This window comes from Tamandua tetradactyla, chromosome 24 (assembly GCF_023851605.1).
Source record: "Tamandua tetradactyla isolate mTamTet1 chromosome 24, mTamTet1.pri, whole genome shotgun sequence".
Lineage (NCBI taxonomy): Eukaryota > Metazoa > Chordata > Mammalia > Pilosa > Myrmecophagidae > Tamandua > Tamandua tetradactyla.
The window spans coordinates 49,703,870-49,717,730 of NC_135350.1; the positions used below are offsets into that span (position 1 = coordinate 49,703,870).

The window sequence follows — 13,861 nt, forward strand, 5'->3', positions numbered from 1 at the left end:
TGTGCTCTGCAGCCCACCATTGTTCCCTCCACTCTACTGTCTAGAAAGCACTGGCCCACTACACTCTTACACTACCTGCTAAGATTTTGCAAGCATCTAAGTTTGCAACCCCAACAACAGAAACTCCTATAAATTTACCCAATACAATATTTATACTTGTAATACTTTCTTCCCCACTGGGTGGGTAAGTTCCATGAGGGTAGAGACTCTACAATATCACAAATGTCTGCCACCTTGCCTGGCACTCAAATACTTATTAAGCAACATTAGTAAACTGGTTTTGCTTGGAAGTAGTTGTAACTGATAATCTACAAACACTGCTAACATTGATCATCTCTGAAAAAAACACCAGTTCATTTTGGTTTCATCATTCTCCCTTGGTATTGACTATCCTAATACACAATAAAAAATTTGTAAAACAGAATTTCACATATTTACTATGTAAAAAATAACTTTACTTTTATTACAATATATTAAACTTAAACAATATTTAGATCATTTTGGATTCATCCTGAAAGAAAAATACTTTAAATTTGCCAGCTAATTCTTAATATTTTATCAAATATAAGCTCTTTCTTCCTCCTAGAAAAAATTACCTCCTAAACTTAAATAGAAGTAAGCCAACATATTTTGTGGCCTTTTTATGTGCCAGGCTTTCTGTTACACTTTCCCACAATTATTTTATTAAATTCTTAAAACAGCTTTCTGATATTAACATTATTCTGCCACTTTTTTTTTTATAGAAACGAGAAAAAAAGTACACAGAATGCTAGCAACATCTTTAAAATCATAACCTCTATACCAAGGTCAGGGTTAAAATAACAAGTTAATTTTTAACTTATATGTAATTTTGGTTAAAATGAGAAACAATAATAAGAAACAAGTAACAGGAGAAAAGTTTATAGCCCTTAATGTCAAGGAGTGCATTCTTCCTTATCATTGCTCTGAAAAATCCAAGCATGAGTCTTCATGCAATTTCCCAAACTGGAAAAAGCATCACAAATGTTAATTTAGCTCCTATAGCAGGAAGAAAAAAAATAAAATAAAAGTCTTAGAATTAAGTAACTGTGAAATTAAAGTACCAGGATCTAGATGTAAATATAACAATACCAAATGTGGTAAAGGCAGTAAGAGTAGGAAACAATGCAAAATAAGAAGTCCTGAAAGGGGCGAGGGGCATGAAGATAATGTTTTAAAAGGAGCAAAAATACAGGAAATGATTAAAGAATAAATTAAAGGGAAAAAAAACCTGTAGAATAGATAGTAATTGAATAGGCTGGTAAAAAAGGAAAGTTTATGCACAATGCAGAGAATATCATTTGCAAAGGTATCACTTTCAAATCAGAAAAACAGAACAGAAGTCTCAGGGATGGGTGGAGACAAGAGCTATTCATACCATCTGACCACTGCCCATGGACATTTTCCTACCTTCTTTCCTGGAAGAACATTTTTCTCTTCTCATTTCAAGTTCCCATTTTGCTTTTTATTCTTTCCTATTATAGTTTTTATATTGATAGTGCACCATTTATTTATTCATTCACTCATTCATTTATTCATTCAACAAATATTTATTGAATGCCAAGTACTATCCTAGGTTCTAGGAACAAAACAGAGAAAAGCCCTTGCCCTTGTGAGTTTACTTTCTAGAATGGCTGAAACAAGACAAGCAAGCAAAATATATACTACATAGGTGATAGAGACAAGTGCTGAAGAGAAGAAATTAAAGCTGGGATGGATGGTGCATTGGAAAAATGTGGTTGTGGTAGAGTGAAATCTTTAACCTAAGTGAGCAGGGAAGTCCTGAGGTGACTGAATAAAGATGGGAAGAGTCTGAGGGAATGAGCCATGCAAACAATGGGTAAAGTGTGTTCCAGGTAGAAAGATTAGGAAGTGCAAGGGTCATGAGGCAGGACCATGGCTGATGTGTTAGGGGAACCAGAGAAGATACAGTGAAATGAACAAAAGGTGATAAAATAGGAGAGGAGATCAGAGAGTCAACAGGGAGCCAGATAATGTGAGAATCACTGGAAGGTTCAGAGCAGAATAGTGACAGGGCTAGACTTACACTTTAACATGACCACTCTGGCTATCTGGGAAAGAGAATGAAGGTTGGCAAGATCTTAAGCAGGAGACCCAGTCAGTAGGCTACTGCAATAATTTTATTAAAAGATGATGATCATTTTGACCAGGACAGTGGGAATGGTAGAAAATTAAAGAATTATAGATATATTTTGAAGGTAAAGCTGACAGAATTTCTTGACAGGCAAGATTTGAAGCATGAAAGAAAAACAGGTTAAAAATGTCTTCAAGAACCCTGAAAAATCCACAGCAAAACCACTAGAGCTGATAAATGAGTACAGCAAAGTGACAGGTTACAAGATCAACACTCAAAAATCTGTAGTGTTTCTACACATTAGTAATAAACAATCTGAGGAGGAAATCAAGAAAAAAAATGCCATTTACAATTGTAACCAAATGAATAAAATATTTAGGAATAAATTTAACAAAAGACCTATACAAAGAAAACTACAAGAAATTGTCAAAAGAAATCACAGAAGACCTAAATAAATGGAGGGGCATACTCTGCTCATGGATTGGAAGACCAAATATAGTTAAGATGTCAATTTCAGTTGGTAACAGAGACCATCAAGAGATAGAAATTGGATAGATATTGGGTAATTGGAGAGGAAGAGATACAGTTGTGCAACAGGACTGATTGTAAAAATTCAGAAACAGAGAGCAAGGACTGATTTTAAAAGTTCAGAAACAGATAGCACAATACTACCTACCAGAATACAATTATGTTAGAACACTGAATAAAGCTGAAATGTGAGAATGACAGAGGGAGAAGGGCTGGGGGCACAAATGAAATCAGAAGGAAAGACAGACAATAAAGACTGAGATTAGAGTATATAATGATAGTGACCAAATGTACAAATTTAAAAATGTTTTTGCATGAGGAAGAACAAAAGAATGTTAATACTGCAGGGTGCTGAAAATAGATGGTAATTAATATTTTAAAACTTTAAAATGTGTGAGGCTAAAGCAAAAAATGTTTATTTGGTACAAAATTTATATTTTGACTAGTACATTTCCTAATATAACTTATGTGGACAGCTTAACTGAACACCATACTTGGAACCTTGAGTAGGGCATGAGATTTTGTAGGTTTGTCCAGAGTGACGCCCCGAAAAATCCCAGAGTGATCTGAACAGTGAATAAAAAAGTATTTGCAAAGTTCCCATGGGGGGAATGTGAGAAAGGGGGGAAGCTCAACTACCCCAAATGGAGAATTCTTGATATTCTCACAAGCAGTGGGGACAACCAAAGCAATAGGCTGAGGCCTCAATCTTGGGGGGTTGTTCATAAGAAACTTAACCCCGCAAAGGATAGGCTAAGCCTACTAAAAATCAGGCCTAAGAGTCACCCCCAAGAGAACCACTTCTGTTGCTCAGATGTGGCCTCTCTGTCTAGCCAACATGATAAGCAAACTTACTGCCTTCCCCCTCTCTGTGTGGGACATGACTTCCAGGGGTGTAGACCTTCCTGGAAACATGGGACAGAAATCCTAGAATGAGCTGGGACTCAGCATCAAGGGATTGAGAAAACCTTCTCTACCAAAAGGGGGAAAAGCAAAATGAGACAAAATAAAGTGTCAATGGTTAAGAGGTTCCAAACAGAGTCGAAAGGTTATCCTGGAGGTCATTCTTGCGCATTAAATAGATATCGCCTGTGTAGTTAAGGTGTAATGGCCTTAATAAGAGGCTGGAGGGAACGATTTGAAAATGTAGAGCTGTGTCCAGTAGCCATGTTTTTTAAAGATGATTGTATAATGATAGAGCTTTTGCAATGTGACTGTGTGGTTGTGAAAACCTTGTGTCTGATGCTCCTTTTATCTACCTTATCAACATATGAGTAAAACATACGGAATAAAAATAAACAATAGGGGGAACAAATGTTAAAATAAATTTAGTAGATTGAAATGCTAGTGATTAATGAAAGGGAGGGGGAAGGGTATGGTACGTACGAATTTTTTTGTTTTCTTTTTATTTCTTTTTCTGAATTGATGCAAATATTCTAAGACATGGTCATGATGATGAATATACAACTATGTGATGATATTGTGAGTTATTTATTATATAGTAAGAATGGAATGATCATATGGTAAGAATGTTTGTGCTTGTATGTGGTAATGTTTCATAAATAAAAAAAAAGTCTTCAAGATTTTTGAACCGAGAAACTGGAAGGATGAAGTTACCATTAATTAAAATAGAGAAGACTGTTGGTAGACAATTTCGCATGGGACTCTTGCATTTTTGCACATCTAGCAAGCAGAGATACTGCCTGCCTTTGTTCTGGATTCTTTTCAAATATATCTGCAAATTTAAAAGTCTTGGAATTTAAAGACAGTCTCTTCCTTTGCAGGCAGAGTTACTACCCATTATAAAATAATCTGATTCCCTAGGCTCAGGGTTCCCTTTCTGTAACGATGCAATGAATGTACAAGCATTATCTGACCTTCTTCACATCATCCTGTGGGAACTGAGGCTTTGGGAATAGAAGCAAATGGTAAAATCTCAGGCTCTTCATTCACAATTCTTAACAGACACAGGACAGGTCTGAGACACAATAGCAAGAGCTCAGTTTTGGAAATGTTAAGTTAGAGATGTCTTTTGGACAACCAAGTAGACATGTGAAACTGGCAATTATATTTCTAAGTCTGAAGTCTAAAGATTGTAGCTAGAGATACATATTTAGGAATTACCCTTATTCATAACTTAGTTTTTATCATCTATCATTATTTATAGCTGTGGGAAGGGAAGTCATTCTGTTTCTATATCCTTAAAAAAAATCTTCCCATAAAAATATCAGAATATGACAGCAAGGTATTCTAAAATCAATACTCTTTAATATACTCCTGATGGATGTGCATATTAGTAAAACCTTTCCACCAGAATACTACTTGTCACTGTATATGAACAGTCTTAAAGCTATTCACATTCTTTGACTCATGATTCTATTTATAGAATTCTACTATAGGGAAATCACTAATCAAGATCTGGAAACCTATCTTTACAGCAACATAAGAATAATTAGCTAAATAATATACCACAAGATGCCATTTTGTGTAGGCAGTAAAAACATTTACTTAAAATGCTAATGTATCTGTAAAGATATAATAGGCCACACACAGAATGATCTTGGTTAACTTCAGGCACAGCTGAGTCCAGAAAACTAAGCCTCCATCTTTCAGCCAATAAAATTCCTTTTTTGGTAAAATAATTGGAGGTGGATTCTACAACTGGCAGCCAAGAGAATCCAAAGCAGGCATCAAGTACATTAGGTATTGAATTGGCCTTGGAAGCTAGCCAACACTTGTGGAATTATTTCCACAGGAATACAAATATGACATTTCATCAACTGAGAATTACGTATATAAAATGTTTCCAGGCAGAAGCATAAAAGAAAAAAAATAAATCAAGGATCTGGCATTATTACAGTCCTGTATTTGGGTATTTGGTAAGATTAAGCTGAAGCAGGCTGATTCAATATACGCAGCTCTCCATAATGTTTTAACACCAATTTTGGATCTAATTCATATGAAACTAATTAAAAGAGAGGACAGATTTGCATATGTAAGTATTATATGTTCAGAGAGTATTGTCCCCAAACTTACTAACATTGATTTTTTAAACTGTTGCCATAATTCAACACAATTTGCTTTTGAAACTGACTTAAAGACCAGAGAAAATTATTTTCAGTAACTTCAGTGTGTGAAATTACCCATTCCTTGAGACTAGACAGAATTTCAAAAAGTTAAAAGTTATCTCTAGCCAAGTAGGTAGAGATAGGTAGGACAGCAGAGTTTTTAGGTACAGGGAAGAGGAGGGGAGTGTAGGCAGACCAGTACATGAAAGAACAATAAAAGACTATGAGGTATTATAAATTGATCATGAGAGAAATTACTAAAATGACTTCTAATTTGTGTCATAAGCAATCTCTTCATCAATGGACAAAAACAGAGCTTCTTGATAGGGATTACTTGGTAAGCAAAACATTCATTTATTTGTAGAAGACTATGTAGATTTATTTACCTAAAAAGGCAACTTCATTACCTCATACACACAAACATAACAATTTTATTATTTATAAAATTCAGGAAAAAAGGGAGAAGTTACTATTATGTTTAAATTAGGCTTGTATCTGCAATCTCTTGATCTTATTTGCATATGTATATACCTCAAATTCTAATGAGACACATTTGTTTTCACTTACAAATATCCAGTAATAAACATAACCATAGGTTTACCATTATATATAAAATTATGTGGTTAAAAATTATATACTGCACAATTGGTAGAAATGTGTTTTAGACACATATCTGTCAATAACTACCTGTAAGTCATCAGTTAAGTGCTTACTGTCTTACTCTCTCTAGGTCTCTGTTTCCTCATTCACATAATGTTAATTACCACAGATAATCTACAGAGGTTAATCTCAGCTGTTAGGAACCAGAAATAAAAAGTATCCTTAAGTCCCTCACAGTCTACCAGGAGATATGGATAGACAAATGAAAAACAACAGTACATGCAATAATAGAGGTATGCTCAGGGCGGTGCAATGGTGGCTCAGTGGCAGAATTCTCGCCTGCCATGCCAGAGACCTGGGTTTGATCCCCAGAGCCTACCAATGCCAAAATAAAGAAAAAGAGAGATGCTCAAAGCAGAGCAGAAACAAAAGGAAACTGTAGAATATGGAGGGAGAGCAGGAAAAGTATCACTGAGTAAGTATTATGCAACCTGAATCTTAGAATGTATAGGAGTTTTCAAGGAGTTCAGGTAAAATATGGAGAAAACAGATACAGAAATATTGGAGCACTTCTCGAATGGTGGACAAAAAAAAAAACAAACAACAAAAATCTTCTTCTTCATAAAAGACCAGAGAACATTAGTCAATGGTTAAAATGAACTTGACCAGAACTTCTGAAATTAACCAAAGGCTTTTCAGGGCACTTTAAGTCAAGAACAATGGCTGGATTTTTTTTAAATAAAAGTAAAAATAGCAAGAATAGCAAGTTCGGAGGTATTGTAACTTGCCCTATTTCCATCCTCCTTTCCCCTGCTCCGCAACATAGCTCACAACCACAGTGGCTGTGAAACTACCAGCCTGGAAGCCACTGGAAGAGATAAAATGGGTTGGGAGCTTTTCAAAAAGCCCAACGCCCAAAGAACTGTCACTGTTAGATATATCTAAAGCTCTCTAGAAAAGCTCCGTTCTTCCAGCAGAGATCACACTGTGTGAATTTCCTGAGCTCCAGAGCATTTATTGAAAACAATCAACAGCAACTATTTATCACTACAGCTGCTTTAGCAGCAATACTAGCTGGAGCTACAAGAGGTAGACCAAAAGCCTACAAGTAAAAATTGGGGAATGAGACATCTACAGGGGACTCTGAAAAACTCTGACATAGACCTGGAAATCTAGAAGGCTATGCACATGCGCAGGGCTGTGTACATGCTCAGGAAAGATCTGAGAAGGCCCTAATCTCTCATCTCCAGCTATATTTCAGGCTCTGCACAATAAGTAAAGGCTAACGCAGACTTGTAAACTGCCTGCCAGAACGTTCAATTAAAACCCCAACAAAAACACAGAACTCCCTCATCAAAAGCAGGAGATAACATTCCAGGATTTTACAGAAATATCTGTCCCATCATTAGGGAATCATTAACCTAAATAAGCAGACATTTCAGAGGTAACACAAAAAAGAATTCAGACTTTACAGAATTAGTCCAGGAAACTCACTAAACAAACAAATAGCAACAAAAACAAATCCTGGAGAGTAGGGTAATCTGATTTCCAGAGCTGTGACATTATATTATTCAAAATGCCCACTTTCCAACAAAAATATTATGAGACAGGCAAAAAAAAAAAAAACCCAGGAAATTATGGCCCACATCAAAGAAAACAACTATCAATAGATAAAAACAATGAAAAATAGTAAATAGAAACTAGGAAGCCAGAAGTTAGATTAACCAGACAAAATATGTGATGAAAATACTAATAAATTTGAAAAGAGAAATTGACAATTCTACATTAATAGTAGGGAGATTTTAAAACACCACGCTCAAGTTGGATACAACTTCAAGTCAAAGAATCAGTATGGAAGTAAAGGACTGGAATAACATAATAAAACAACTAGACCTAAGAGAGATACATCCAACAAAAACTGAATACACATTCTTCTTGAGTACACATGGAACACTCTCCAAGACAGACCATATGTTGGGTCACAAAACCAGTCTCAATAAATTAAATAATATTGAAATCATACAATGCATCTTCTACAAACACAAGAAGAATGAAGCTAGAAATCAATATCAGACATCGAGTTGGAAAATTCACAAATATGTAGAAATTAAACAACATACACTTAAATAACCAATGAGTTAAAAAGAACATCAGAAACAAAATCAGAAATTTATCTTAACAAATGAAAATGAAAACACAACATACCAAAATTTATGGGATGCAGTGAAGGTAATGCTGAGAGGTAAATACTAGCTCTAACTGCTTATATCAAAGAGAAGAAAGACTTCAAATACTGGATCTTAACCTTAAGACTGGAAGAACTAGAAAAAGAAGAGCAAACTAAAACCAGAGCAAGTAGAAGGAAGGAAAATACAAAGCTTGTAAAAACAAATGGCAGAACTTATGGGAACGAAAGGTAAACAGCAGAGACGAAAAACACAATGGAAACTTACAACAGCAAATTTAAAGAGGCAGAAGAAAGGATAAGTGAACTAGAGGACAGGACATTTGAAATCTTATACACAAAAAAACCAGAAAGGGTTAAGCATGGAAACCATATCAGCTGGGCCTCAGGCAATGGAATGACATGAAATGCATGAATATATGTGTTATGGGTGTCCCAGAAGGAAAAGAGAAGGGAAAGGGGGCAGAAAGAATAATGGAGGAAATGATCACTAGAAATTTTCCATCTCTTATGAAAGACATAAAATTGTAAATCCAAGAAGCACAGCATACCTCAAACAGAATAGATATGAATAGATCTATCCAAAGACACTTACTCATCACACTGTAAAATGTCAAAGACAAAGATAATTTTGAAAGCAGCAAGAGAAAGCAATCTATCCCAAACAAGAGATGCTCGTTAAAATTGTGTGTATTTCTCAGTAAAAATCATGGAAGCAAAAAGGTAGCGATACTGCATATTTAAGATATTTAAAGAGGAAAAACTGCCAATCTATATCAGTTCTATATCTGGCAAATCCGACCTTCAAAAATGAGGGGAAGGGTGCATGGGTGGTTCAGTGGTAGAATGCTCACCTTTCATGTAGGAGATGTGTGTTCAACTCCTGGACCATGCACCCACCCCCCCAAATTAATTAGGGTAAGTTTAAAGTATCTTCAGACAACAAGACATCAAAAGAGTTTGTGAACAAGAGACTGGCTCTACAGGAAATAAAGGGAACACTATAGGGAGATAGCTAAAAACAGGAGACCGAATGTTCTAGTCTGCTAGCTACCAGAATGCAATATACCAGAAATGGAATGGCTTTTAAAAGGGGAATTTAATAAGTTGCTAGTTTACAGTTCTAAGGCCAAGAAAATGTCCCAATTAAGACAAGTCTATACAAATGTCAATCTAAGGCATCCAGGAAAAGATACCTTGGTTCAAGAATGCCAATGAAGTTCAGGGTCTCTCTCTCTCAAGTGAGAAGGCACATGGTGAATAGGGTCAGGGTTTCTCTCTCATCTGGAAAGGCATGTGGCGAACATGGCGTCATCTGCAAGCTTTCTGTCCTGGCTTCCTTTCATGAAGCTCCCCAGGAGGCACTTTTCTTCTTCATTTCCAGAGGCTTGTGGACTCTGCTTCTCATGGCTATGTCGTTCTGCTCTCTCAGAATCTCCTGGCTTTCTCTCGCTTGTCATTCTCTTTTACAGGATTCCAGTAAACTAATCAAGACCTACCCGAATGGGTGGAGACACATCTCCACCTAATCCAGCTCTTGATTGAGTCACATGTCCAGGGGGATGATCTAAATACAGTCTGAAAAATACAGTACTGATTAGAGATTAGAAGAAACGGCTGCCTTTATAAAATGGGATAAGGATAAAACATGGCTTTTCTTGGGTACATACATCCTTTCAAACCAGCACACCAAGGTTTGGAGAAGACTGTAGGAATGAAGACTATCACTAGCGGTCCAGAATAAAATCGATGCATATAATAGCGGGGATTAACCTTGAGGACATTATGCTGAGCAAAAGAAGCCAGAAAAAAAGGACAAATACAGTATGATCTCTCTAATAAACATGAACTGACTATAATGAGTGAACTGTAAGAGTTAAAGTTGAGAAAACAGGTTATCCATAGAAAGAGGGTTGATTGTAAAGACCCAGAAATAGATAGCACAATACTTTCTGTGCTATCTGATGGTAGCACAATACTGTAAGTACACTGAAGAAAGCTGAATGTGAGTATGGTTGAAAGAAGAAGGCCAGGGACATGTATGACACCAGAAGGAAAACTAGAAAATAAGGTCTGGGACTGTATAACTTTGCAAAACCTAGAGTGGAGAATGATGGTGACTAAGTATACAAATAAAAGAATGTTTTTACATGAGAGAGAACAAATGAATATCAACGTTGTAAAGTGTTGAAAATGGGATAGTATAAGGAAAAAATACATTCAATGCAAAATAAGACCTATAGTTAACAGTAATACTAGTATATGCTACCATTAAATTTAACAAAGGCAATATTCAAAGTTTAATATCAATAAGATGAGGATATAAGGGAGGGGGGTATGGGACTCTTGGTGGTCGTGTTTTTCTGCTTTTTATTTTATTTTGTATTCTTTTTTTTTCCCTCTCCCTCTTTCATTGTGGAAGAAATGGAAATATCTTCATATGGATTTGGTTATGAATGCATAATTATGTAATTATCCTAGGAACCACCAATTGCTTACTTTTGACAGATTATATGATGTGTGAATAAAAGTGTTTAAAAAATGAACAAAAGTTCTGGGAAGATGGCAGAATAGGATAGTTAAGTCTACCCCTGCTCCAAGGAACAGGTAGAGAAGGGATGAAAGGCAACTGGAACAGCAATTTGAGGATGTAAGTGACCTGGGAGGGTCTTCTACACTACATTGGGAGACCCTAGTTAAAAAAGCCGAAGAATTGAGACAGAGAACCAGAGACAGTCCAGTTACTGCAAACAGCCTAATGTACTCCTTTCCAAATGGAGACCCAGAGCTCTCAGGAGTGCACAGATGGGAGATGGGGACAAGGAAGTAAGCAAAGCCACATTGCTTGAACGCACTACCCTCAAGCATGCCCTCCCCCACTCCGTGACCCGTGACTCCCCCCATATCTGAACCCCATCACCCCCACCATGCTCCAAACACAACCACCCCAAACACCCCCCCCATGCATGCCTGTCACACTACCACTCTGCAGATGCACGCAAACCCTACTTTCGGCCTGTCCCACCTCTCTAACGCAAGTGCACAATCTCACCCTGCCCCTCCCGAGACCCGTGTACCTGTGTCCAGCCCCTCGACCCCTTCCTGAACCCTGCAGGAAGTCACCTGCGCATCCAGGATGTAGATGATCACCTTCATACAGGGCCATGCCTGCACCCATCCCATAAAGTGGCACAGCCCCGCCCCACCCCACACTTGAGCTATGTGCACATGCACATCAACATCAAGTCCCCCAGACACATGCACATGCATGCAACCACTAATGCCATGTGCCCTCAGCTCTGGGAAAGCACTGACCTGCGCTTCCGGACCACACTCTGCTACAGTCCACAAAGGCTCAATTCCACCCTGCTGCCTGTGAGCTCTACGCACGCACACATCAGGGTTCCACTCCTTCAGACCCACGCATGCCAGGGCCCTGCCCCCCAGACCCATGCACAGGTATAACCACATCCTCCCTACCAGGCACCGACATATCCATGCATTGACCTCTTGACCCCTGCACTCCACACCCCTCCCCACACACATGAACACCCATGCCCCACATCATGGCACAAATGCCCTACTCCCACAATTGGCAAGTGCTCTCATGTGCATCTGTGCCACAAAGCCTCTGCCCTGCAAAATGTACATCCCTACACCACCCACCCCACATCTGCACACCCATGCCAGGGCCCTGCACACCTGTCACCACTCATCCCTGACACACATGTCATAACCTTTGTGACCTGTGCCCCGCCCCTACACACTTGCACATCAGCATCCCAGTCCCCCTGGACCCCTCATTCTGCACAAGGACACACCCATGCCCTCCCTGTGCCCCAACTTCTGTGCCCTGTACCCCATACCCTGACACTCATGATTCACATGCTCCACGCACCCACCCACGTACCAGCCTGAGAACATTCACTCAACTCCCCCCACTCACCTCCCACCACACCCTACCTCTGTGTACCCCACTGTGTATCCTGTTCCTGTGCGCCAAGGCCTGTCTGAGCTGTACCTTCACCCCACAGCCCCCGTACTGCACCTCAACAATCCCATAATCCACACCCCATGTTCACAAGTACCGGCACAGCACCCCGGACCCATACATATACCTGAACAGCAACCGTCACCACACTGTTGTGCCCATCCCTATACCCCACATCCTGCTCCACACCTGTCCTTCAAATACAAAGCTTTAGATTACTGAAGGAAATCAACTTCCAAAGAAACACTATTAACACATTCATATGTCATGAAAACAACAGAAGCTCACTAGCCATACGAAGATACAGACAGATATAGACCAGTCAAATGACCAAATTAAAACACCAGAGGAGACACAGACTCTGGAACTAATGATCAAAGATGTTTGTATAACTCTACTAAACAAAATCACTGGGATGCCTAATGACATAAAGGTGATCAAGAAGCTACTAGAATCGCTTCTCGGCCTTTTAGCTAAGATCAAGTGTAGTATCTGTTCTTATCAGTTTAATATCTGATACGTCCTCTATCCGAGGACAATATATTAAATGGATTTTTGGAGCAGGGAGATGGAGTGGGAGCTTGCTCCGTCCACTCCACGCATCGACCTGGTATTGCAGTACTTCCAGGAACGGTGCACCAAAAAAAAAAAAAAAAAAGAAGCTACTAGAAGAACATACAGAGGAATGTGAAAGAATAAACAGAAAGATAGAAGATATCACAGATGTTAAAGACACTGTAGACCAAATCAAAAATATAGTAGAGACACACAACAGCATATTTGAAGAGGCAGAAGAAAGAATAAGCAAACCAGAGGACAGGACAACTAGTTTTGAACACACAAAAGAGTAAATGACAAAAAAGATGGAAAAATTTGAATTGGAACTCAGGAAAATAATGAACAAATGTAAAGCGCACAAATATAAGAATCATAGGTGTCCAGAAAAAAAGGGCTAAGAAGATTAGTGGAGGATATAATGGGGGGAAACCTTTATAAACAACATAAATATGCAAACCAAAGAAGCCCAACAAACTCCAAATAGAATATATCCAAATAGGCCTAACCCAAGACACATACTAATAAGTCTGCCAAGGGTTGAAGAAAAGCAGAAAATCCTGAAAGCAGCAAGAGAAAAACAATCTACAAAGTACAGTGAAACCATATAAGACTGAGTTCAGACTACTTAAATGGCACACTGGAGGCAAGAAGGCAATGGTATGATATATTTAAGATCTGAAAAAAAAAGATTTCTAGACAAGAATTCTATATCCAGCCAAATTGTCCTTCACAACTGAATAAGAGATTAAAATTTTCATAGACAAACAAAGGCTGAGAGAAGATGTTAACAAGAGACCGGCTCTACAAGAAATACTAAA

General features: G+C 38.1%; 1 protein-coding gene and 1 non-coding gene across 3 annotated transcripts in view; one reads left to right on the forward strand and one right to left on the reverse strand.

Annotated features, from left to right (window-relative positions):
• BMP2K (BMP2 inducible kinase) overlaps positions 1–13,861 on the reverse strand; it is a 205,909-nt gene that overhangs the window by 152,851 nt on the left and 39,197 nt on the right. The window lies entirely within an intron of this gene.
• Positions 12,939–13,129, forward strand: LOC143668618 (U2 spliceosomal RNA). Its single transcript, XR_013168485.1, has one exon. It is a non-coding gene; the product is annotated as a U2 spliceosomal RNA (small nuclear RNA).